Source organism: Salarias fasciatus, chromosome 14 (assembly GCF_902148845.1).
Source record: "Salarias fasciatus chromosome 14, fSalaFa1.1, whole genome shotgun sequence".
Taxonomy (NCBI): Eukaryota; Metazoa; Chordata; class Actinopteri; order Blenniiformes; family Blenniidae; genus Salarias; species Salarias fasciatus.
In genome coordinates, this window is record NC_043758.1 from 19,390,799 (window position 1) to 19,397,205 (window position 6,407).

Genomic DNA, 6,407 nt, shown 5'->3' on the forward strand with positions numbered 1-6,407 from the left:
AGTGATTATTTTTATACTGATGCTGATCTGTCACAGTCACCATGAGTGAAAAGTCTGAGACTTTCATCAGGTCGCAGAACTCATCTCTCAGACGCTTACGATCTCTGTTGGTCAGTGTTGCCCAGTAGAACTGAGCTTCATACTGTGTGTATATTTTATAAATGTGTTTTAATTTATTTTCGTTTATATTGTGGTTTTTATTTTTTTTTTGTTCATTTATTCTCAGACACTGTGAAGAAAAAAAAGAAACTAATTGGTTGTTCACGATGTCTGTGAGACTTCATTCATTTCATTGGTTGCTATGTAGAAATACTGAAATCCTATTGGTTGGAGGGAAGCTAGTTCCCACCCCGTCGGTAGCAGCGCAGTTGATCCGGACGAGCAGAGAGGAGACACACAGGAGGAGGCGAACTGAGAAAAATCATTACTTTAAGGACGAATGAAGAGCTGGAAAAGCTTTGAGCCATCCATGAATGCACTTGGAAGCGAGGAAGCATCCAGGAAGTGATGCTAAAACTCTCCGAAATTCTTGGTGAGTGATATTCTCAGCTCAGCTAATGAGCGCACGTGTCTGATCAAGCTAGCTGCTGCGCCCTGCTGATGGCGGGCTTGCAGCATGTGTTTTTTTTCTTGTCATCTTGGTTCATCTGCTGAAACGACAGTTACTGCTAGGATACAGTTGATAGATAGATTTATTTAATTTTAAAAGACATTTTATTGTGGTTTGATTATACTTTGGGATCTCTGATGTGAGCTGTAGCTTAATTCAGTTGTGTTTTGCAAAATCACCAGTGCAATTTTCTTGAGTATTGATTTGAATTAACTGGTTTGATTGTTTTGTGAAGAGATTTTGCCAGTTTGTTTGTAAAATATGGGTTTATAATGTTTTTGTGTGCAAAAAAGTTGCAATAACTATAAAAACTTAATTTGTTAGAGGTTGCGCTAGAAAAATATTCTAGTTCATGATTTGAAATACAAACAATGGATTTCATGGTAAAAATTTGTAATCATAACTCATGGTTTAAAAGAAACTGAACCCATCATCAATTCATAGGTTAAAAAAATATTCTATTTGAGTTGATGTATTGGTTCATAAAGACAAGTAAGTCTTGAAAGGAGTGAATAGAAATGATTGTTACTGTGTTCTTTACTAAGTAGCATGCAGAAATTTGAATAACACAAATGGCCATATGCTCTGTAACATCCTGTGTACAATAAGGTTTTTATTGTCATGCAGGCTAGGTTTTCTTTTGTTCCCTTGGTTGATAACCACTGGTACGCTGAACCCCTGGATTGAACATGGATTCCTCCTTGACCAAAGAGGTGACGAGCTGTCCCAGAACCTGAACCTGATCCTGATACCCCGGTGGAGGAACAACCCCATTCCTCACCTTTATCACTGCCGTGCCGGTAGGACCCTCGAACCGGTGACTTTCAAACCCCGACACAGACTAGATAGTGGGGCAGATAACTGCAAATTACAGGAGAATCGTTCACTTGTGGAAACAAGCACCAAAATTGGCACACATGCTCCTTGGGCATTGCTTTTTTGATAAAAGCCGTTAGCCACCAAAAATTTCATGATGGCGGCCATTTTTCCTTTACTCCCACCATAATGAAACTTAACATGGTGAAAGCAAATATGTATACAAACATTTTATGTATTACAATTTTTATTGACAAACAAATTTAAGTATGAAAATGAGGTGTAATCCTGGTCCAAAAAATGAATGGAGGTCAACGGAAGGTCGAGTTTGGATGGCCAGTGGAACTGCCTGATGAGTCGGATCCACACCAAAATTGTATGCGTTTTAAATTGGACCAGGGTACACCCCTCCAGTGAGTTTTACTGCAGTAAAGTGGAACAAATAAAACTAATGGGGGCAAGTGCTGAGTTGGTAAGGTTGTGCTCTGATTAATTGCAATTGTCATTTGTTTCATTGCTTTAGGATTTCACAGAAAAGTTATGCAGATGCTTGTGGAGATCCGAGACATGTTGAAGGAGCTGAAGGTCATTCAAGCATAGCCGCAGGACACAGCTCTTCCTGACAAGGCTACAACAGTTGAAGAACTTAAAAGTCTTGACAAGTCGCTGAACTCGGTGGAGGAAAGACAAAAACTGGTAGGTTTCATATCTGTTGTGAAGTCTTGCGCAGTGAGAATAATATAATAATGCATTCGGGTGTGCCAAGATCAGATCATGACTTTCAGGACAGGGTGACTGAAAATTTCATGTTGGCAAATTCCCATGTATGTTGGTGCAACATGTACTTGAACACCTCTTCTATAATGAAGCACCAATGATTTGTAGTATCCATACACCATTATCGCATAAAAAGGCAACGAACGCAGGTACCCAAATCCGCATTTTTTAAGGGGACGGACACTCCAACACGAACATGCATCCTATTGAGACCAACTGCTGGGTGTTCATCATGGTACTGATGGTGTCTTTCTTACATGTTTGTGACCCAAAGTAATCTTTTCGTGTTATAGAACACCAAAATGCAAGAAACTTGCAAAATATCAACTGATTTTATGAGTAATTTCACAAAATTTAAAAATTTCATGCCGTGAATAGACTATATCTGCCCCCATTGTTCGTCAGAGTGAAATCTCGCTGCTCTAATTTAGTTGAATATCAAACAACAACCTTTCAGTTTCTCCATTTAAACATTTATTCCTCATTTAACTATGTTCCTTATCAATTGTAGCTTAAGTAACGATTCACAAGAAAAGGGGGACGGACGCTACGCCTGATGACATATTCGTACAAAGACCATTTAAACAGTGATCTCAATGGGATTGATGGTGTTTTTCTGCAAGTTTTTGTCCCAAAGCAAGCTTTCAGTGTTTCAAAATGTCAATATTCAAGTAAATTATAAAATATCATTTGATATTGAGTGTCGTTTGCATCGTTGATGAGTATCATCATGTGATCATGCTGTCAACACGGTCAATGAATCATACTAAACGCACCACAGTTAGTTACATGTGTATCTTACTGCCATTAAATCAGTTAATATCAGACAACAATTAATTTTTTTCTCCAGTCGAACCTTTAACCCTTATTTAATTTCCATCATAGCTCATGTAACATCATGTAACAGACCATGCAAAGGAAGGGACAGACACTACACAATTTAACACAAATGCCTTCCTGACACAGAAATAAGCAACGCATTTTGATGAAATTGTGCTTCAACAATAAACAATGATAAATAATGCACCAATTACAACTGGTAATTGAAGGTCAGAGAATAAGGGGGGACGGACACTACTGAGGGACGGACACTACACAGCGACTAATGTGGCCCCGATTTCAAAAATTAGATGGGGAATCATGTTTTCAAACATATTGTTGCTATTCATTAAGCAAAGATGCACATATGAACAACCATAGTTCCCCAATCCTTCTTGATATTACATGTGAATCAGGACAGAACATTCGGGGGACGGACACTACAAATTATTTTACACATTGCACTAATTGAGGGATGAGTGGAGAGTTTTTCGCATTCACCGTATTTGGTGATAAAGACTGGTCATATTTCTATTAATTACAAACAAATGCACATAATAAACCCATAATTCCTATTATATCTTCTTGGAGTGGTTGGAAATGTGACAAATAAACAACATTATTGGGTCTTAAACAAATTTCTGTAACAGCATATTGGTTCGCCAGAGCTGGCGTCATTCGGTCAAATGTGGCTCGATCTTCACAAAACAACCTGCAAAAGAAACTAGAGACATGCTGTTATTAGGCATTATTCAAATAACGTGGCCATAACACATTGGTAATATTTTGTTTAAAACATAAATCATTATCTCTTTGCAATGGAATTCCGTAACATGAAAAATGACCCTTCAATACATTGATTTGTGGCAAATAATTTCCAACAGTTTTGTCGAAATTGGTGACAAACTGATTTTTGTAGTTTAGTTACATGCTAGATTGAAAGCAATATTGGTCACAAAACCTAGGCATTGGGTTTCAACAAAAATCATTGCTGTAACACTGCCCTTAGGGAAAATATCATCCGATCTTGGCACACCCGATTCCTCTGAGCATTCCTCACTGATTGCATGTGCACTAAGGACGGGATTGATGTAATTTTGTGGTGGTGTATTTTTTCCCTTTTTTTTTTTTTTTTTAAAGTACTGAAGATAAGCACCGAATTTATAACTAGTGTTTGGTCATAGGTGGACGGATATCATTCGGTTGGTGCCAACAAAGCACCGTGGTTCGGTGCCCAATCCTACTGGCAATGTTAAGACTACAACATAATGCATTTTCTCATGTGTACTGTTTGAATCATCTTGTAACACAGTCATGGGGATATATTGAACACTAACCTTGTTTAACACAGATTTTCTCCAATTTCAGATTCAACGCTTGGCAATGGTAGACAGAGGAACGAGTATGGAAACCAATGTCAAATAGGTCATGGACAAGTAAGTTTAAGCGATGCATGTGTAGCAAGCCGTTAGTTCAGCTGTACACTTTCTGTAGAATCAGACCATAGGCCCCGCCTACACAAGCTGTAGCCACCAGGCACTCGCCACCCCACCACAGTTACTTGTGCACATGTGAAATTGTGAAGATAAGGTAAATCAAGCCTTGCACAGATTTGGCGACCAGATACATTTTAAGAATCCATGATTTGCCCTGGAACACTAGATAATTGCTAAGTTAATGTATAATTGTATCCTTATTCCCACAGGTTGATGACGCAAGAAGTCCAGGCGGAGTTCAACTTATGTGGAAGGGGACCTACAAAGAAGCTAGCTTTATATAATGCTGTTTTATATGCGCAGTTTATAGTCATTATTTGCACTGTTTAAAGAATTCTAAAGAGTAAATTTGTGACCTACATTTTTGTGTGCTCAAGCTTTTTTTTTTTCCTTGACTTAAAGGTATAATAGACGATGTTTTAACCAATGACTGGCGTGATGCGAGTCTCAACTATTGGTCCTCTAACATGTCAATCATGCTGGAGAAATGCTTGCGTAACGCCGTCAAGCGTGCTCGTAGGAGCAGCAGAGCCGGTAGGATGGTCTGGCGCATGCACGTTTTTCAAAAAGCAAGTAAGAGACATTTGGCTTCGACTTTTTCGAGAAAATCGTCCATTATACCTTTAAGTGTCTGTTCAGTGTTGGAGGTTAATGTTATCCCGACATTGGATTTTGACGTCAACCCATCATTCAAAAAGCCTACATTCAAAATCCAATGTCTATTTAACGTTGAAAGTTGACTTCAAGCCTATGTTAGGTTTTAACGTAAATCCAACTTTCTATTTGCATCATAATCCAATGGTAATCCAGCGTTGGAAGGCCAACGAATATTCAATGTCTATTTAAAGTTAGAAGTTGACGTCAAGGCTACGTAAGGATTTAACGTAAACCTAACTTTCATTTTCGTATCATAATCCAATGGTAATCCAATGTTGGAAGGCCAACAAGTATTCAATGTCTATTTAACGTTGGAAGTTGACGTCAAGGCTACGTAAGGATTTAACGTAAACCTAACTTTCATTTTCGCATCATAATCCAATGCTAATCCAACGTTGGAAGTCCAACAAATATTCAATGTCTATTTAACGTTGGAAGTTGACGTCAAGGCTACGTAAGGATTTAACGTAAACCTAACTTTCATTTTCGCATCATAATCCAATGCTAATCCAACGTTGGAAGTCCAACAAATATTCAATGTCTATTGAACGTTGGAAGTTGACGTCAAGGCTACGTAAGGATTTAACGTAAACCTAACTTTCATTTTCGTATCATAATCCAATGGTAATCCAACGTTGGAAGTCCAACAAATATTCAATGTCTATTTAACGTTAGAAGTTGATGTCAAGGCTACGTAAGGATTTAACGTAAACCTAACTTTCATTTTCGCATCATAATCCAATGGTAATCCAACGTTGGAAGTCCAACAAATATTCAATGTCTATTTAACGTTGGAAGCTGACGTCAAGGCTACGTAAGGATTTAACGTAAACCTAACTTTCATTTTCGCATCATAATCCAATGCTAATCCAACGTTGGAAGTCCAACAAATATCCAATGTCTATTTAACGTTGGAAGTTGACGTCAAGGCTACGTAAGGATTTAACGTAAACCTAACTTTCATTTTCGCATCATAATCCAATGCTAATCCAACGTTGGAAGTCCAACAAATATTCAATGTCTATCTAACGTTGGAAGTTGACGTCAAGGCTACGTAAGGATTTAACGTAAACCTAACTTTCATTTTCGCATCATAATCCAACGGTAATCCAACGTTGGAAGTCCAACAAATATTCAATGTCTATCTAACGTTGGAAGTTGACGTCAAGGCTACGTAAGGATTTAACGTAAACCTAACTTTCATTTTCGCATCATAATCCAACAGTAATCCA

At 38.1% G+C, this 6,407-nt stretch overlaps 1 long non-coding RNA gene across 1 annotated transcript; it reads left to right on the top strand.

Moving 5' to 3' along the window:
* The first annotated feature begins 2,087 nt into the window (after positions 1 to 2,087).
* LOC115400134 (uncharacterized) lies at positions 2,088 to 4,881 on the top strand. The gene is made up of 3 exons (XR_003932769.1): positions 2,088 to 2,122; positions 4,391 to 4,458; positions 4,728 to 4,881. It is a non-coding gene; the product is annotated as an uncharacterized LOC115400134 (long non-coding RNA).
* The last annotated feature ends 1,526 nt before the right edge of the window (positions 4,882 to 6,407 follow it).